We start from the raw sequence: 3,711 nt of genomic DNA, 5'->3' as shown, positions 1-3,711 counted from the left end.
AATCTGAATAAATTTCAGTCAGAGAAAAGTTGACATGTCACTTACTGAATCATGAAGAAGCTGCACCAGAGATATCAGAAGCTGAGAAATTAAAATCAGAATGTGAGAAGTTATATCAAATATAAAATGAGACAATGTGAGATATTCTCTATCACTCAGTGGACCCAGGATTTAATCGCCCTCAGCACTAACTAACCAGACTCTCCGAGCCCACCCCCCATTGGGAATTAAGGGTGAGTGAGTGGAGGGAGGGGCAGTGGGGGAAGAGAATGGAGGGTGACAATTCGAAGGAGAGACACTGGGGACATGGAGTAGAGAAACAGGACGATAAGAGAGTGTTGGCTGAGAAACAGCATTGTGAGGAGATGGACCCATCACCCTGAGCAACACCCTGGCAAATATAACTCTACACTCTAATAGGAGCAGCACGGTGGCTCAGTGGTTAGCACTGTTGCCTCACAGCACCAAGGACCCGGGTACAATTCCCACCTCAGGTGACTGCGTGTGTGGAGTTTGCACATTCTCCCTGTGTCAGGTGAATTGGCCATGTTACATTGCCCATAGTGTTAGGTGTGTTATTCAGGGGTAAATATACGGTAGGGGAATTGGTCTGGGTGGCTTACCCTTTGGAGGGTCTGCGTGGACTTGTTGGGCTGAAGGGCCTGTTTCCACACTGTAAGGAATCTACTCTACACCTCCCATTACCTTATCCATCATTCCCAACACTCTGTCCCCTCAGCCACTTACTGGGAGCTGTTGTGTAAGTCACATTTGGTGAACCTGCAGAAACAAAATAAATGTCCATTAGGATGGGGAATAATCCATTCTCAGAGAGTGAGAACACAACAAGTGTGAGGGAATGGAGATTGATGTGGGGGTGTTGGTATTGGATTCGTGTAAACACAGTCAGAAATCACACACAGCCCCAGGTTACAATCCAACAGGTTTGTTTGAAATCACAAGCTTTCTGAGCGTAGCCCCTTCCTCAGGTGAAGTGAGAGAGAAGCTCACAGACACCGAATTTATCAGCAGGGAGATCAATGGGCAGAGAGATCAAAAGATGATCCAAACGGGGTGAGTGGAGTCTCTGCAGGTGATCACAAATGTCAGATGGTGGGAGGAAAGTGCCAACAGCTGGATAACAAGAGAAGGGATGACCCAGAATCCCATTACATGGGGCAGAGAGATCATTCCAAAACATTAAAAATACGGTGGTACTGGAGACAAACCAAATGCCTGGAATAACATGATCGGTATCAGAGTCACACGCCGAGGGTCAAACCAAAGTAATAAGTCATCCAAAACTGCACAAACTCATTAAGGGAGAGAGATCTTCAAATTTATCAAGGTGATGGTGCCCAAACAAGGCAGGAAGGAAGGTTTTACAGGGATTGTGTCAGAAATCCTCATTCCCACACTCCCCTCCCCTGCATCCCCTCCAGATGCAGAAAATCCTTCCATTCCATTAATATTCAGTCAGTGAGGATCTGATTGGGTGCAGTGGGTTTAATGATCAATGTTAGACCTGATCTGGGCTGATCACATAAAGGAAGATCAGACAGGGAACGAGCCGTGTTTATACGAGTGTATCTGTTTGTGGGAATTCAATCAGTTCCATTCCCCACAGTGCCCTGTACTCCCAGTACTGGAGATTCCCCACACTCACTCTGTCCCCTCAGTTCCACATTCCCCTCTCTCTGATTCTTACCTCTCTGTGACCTTTTCCAGATGATTATTCCGACTATCCCGACAATAACAGCCAATAGAATGACCATTGATGCAATTAGACTTCCAAGTTGGGAGTGTGGCCAATTGCTTTTCAGATTTTCTGAAACACATTGGAAATATATCAGGATTCTCTCTGTTCCTGGATTTATTTCTAACCCTGTGTTGATTGGGAACAATTATAACTGCTCCGAGCTGTTGGGAATTGTTGGGATTGGCTGAAATGCTCCCGATTTCACTCTCCAGTGAAGTCACCAAGGATCCCATTGATAGGGGTATAAACATCGTGTTGTACCTGTCCTGGGGGTTACCTCCCCAGACAGTTCAGTTCCCATTCTCCCCAATATCTCTGTGTCCTGTCCTTACTAGTGCTGGTGGGGTAGATCGGCCTGGGGTGAGGTGAAGGAGTGAGTGAATGGTTGGAGGGGTGTAGTTAGGTACCCAGAAGGCACTTCCTCAGTGGTTGGGCAAGGGGCAGTTTGGGAACTCACTGGTGAGTGTTGGGGATGTTGAGTACCAATGGAATGGGGTTTGGGTGCCACAATGGGCTGGTGAGGGGACCTTGTTAGGGATCCAGTTGTGGAGTTCTGTGTTGTGTCCCAGTTGTCTGTCCAGGGTGATGCACTGCGAGTCTGACAGACGTCTGGAGGCGGTGAGCTGGTGTTGGTGCTGGGGAGAGGTCATGTGTTGTTTGCAGAATATCAGGTCATAGGTTTGAGGGGATGGAGTCAAAGAGTTAAAGAGTCACACAACAAGTGTGCGTGTTCAGTCCAACTTGCCCACACTGACCAGATATCCTCGTCAGTGTGTGAATGGAGGGATCAGCAGTACGTTTGGAGATGGTCGGTTTTCCAGCTCTCTGGTGTTAGGGACCACACCAGGACCCCTCAAAATATCTGAAGAAGGTAATATAGATCTGAACTGCTTCTTATTTTAAAACTGGATGGGAAGTGCAGTGTTCCAGATGCAATGCAAGTGTTCAAACAACTCAATGTTAAGGAAAACACAATTTATTTAAACGCTGTAATTAAAATACAAACAAAAGAAAAAGGGTGGCCCCTCTTGTCCTCACCTACCATCCCGCCAGTCTCCACATCCAGCACATCACCCTTAAACACTTCTGCCAACTCCAACTAGACCCCACCACAAGAACATCTCCCCCTTCCCAAAGAACATCTTCCCCTTCCCACACCTCTCTGTTTTCCACAAGGACCATTCCCTCTGACACTCCTTGCTTTGCACCACTCTCCCCACCAAACCCCCCCTGAACTCTCAGATACCTCCCTGTGCAACCAAAACAGCATCTTGAAGTGAGTCAAATAGTCAGGGCAGGCAGGGACAATGTAGGACTAATAAATTAAACTGCATTTATTTAAATGCAAGGGGTGTAACAGGGAAGGCAGATGAACTCAGGGCATGGTTAGGAACATGGGACTGGGATGCCATAGCAATTACAGAAACATGGCTCAGGGATGGGTATGACTGGCAGCTTAGCTTAGGGAATGGTTCACCAAACGTAACAGATCATTTCAATTCCCCCAACCGCTCCCTTTCCAACATGACCTTCCTCCCAGTCACCACCCATTTCAATTCCCCAACCACTCCCTTTCCAACATGACCATCCTCCCAGTCACCGCCCATTTCAATTCCCCCAACCCACCCCTTTCCAAACATGCCCACCCTCCCAGTCACCGTCCATTTCAATTCCCCCAACCGCTCCCTTTCCAACATGACCATCCTCCCAGTCACCGCCCATTTCAATTCCCCAACCACTCCCTTTCCAACATGACCATCCTCCCAGTCACCGCCCATTTCAATTCCCCCAACCGCTCCCTTTCCAACATGACCATCCTCCCAGTCACCGCCCATTTCAATTCCCCCAACCACTCCCTTTCCAACATGACCATCCTCCCAGTCACCACCCATTTCAATTCCCCCAACCACTCCCTTTCCAACATGACAATCCTTGGCCTCCTCCATTGCCAA

The 3,711-nt window shown here is 47.9% G+C and overlaps 1 long non-coding RNA gene across 2 annotated transcripts in view; it reads right to left on the bottom strand.

Annotated features, from left to right (window-relative positions):
• LOC122546903 overlaps window positions 1-2,628 on the bottom strand; it is a 4,444-nt gene extending 1,816 nt beyond the window's left edge. Inside the window, exons 1-3 of one of the 2 annotated variants that reach the window (XR_006310833.1) lie at window positions 1,709-2,628; window positions 706-780; window positions 46-81 (exon numbers count right to left, since the gene is read on the bottom strand). This is a non-coding gene — a long non-coding RNA (uncharacterized LOC122546903). The remainder of the gene's footprint in view (window positions 1-45; window positions 82-705; window positions 781-1,708) is intronic. The other variant, XR_006310832.1, reaches the window with a different exon arrangement.
• Window positions 2,629-3,711: the final 1,083 nt, after the last annotated feature.

The sequence above is a fragment of the Chiloscyllium plagiosum genome, unplaced genomic scaffold, assembly GCF_004010195.1.
Source record: "Chiloscyllium plagiosum isolate BGI_BamShark_2017 unplaced genomic scaffold, ASM401019v2 scaf_9272, whole genome shotgun sequence".
In the NCBI taxonomy this organism is placed as follows: Eukaryota; Metazoa; Chordata; class Chondrichthyes; order Orectolobiformes; family Hemiscylliidae; genus Chiloscyllium; species Chiloscyllium plagiosum.
The sequence above is the reverse complement of the archived record's forward strand: the minus strand, read 5'-3'. Positions and strand labels throughout refer to the sequence as shown.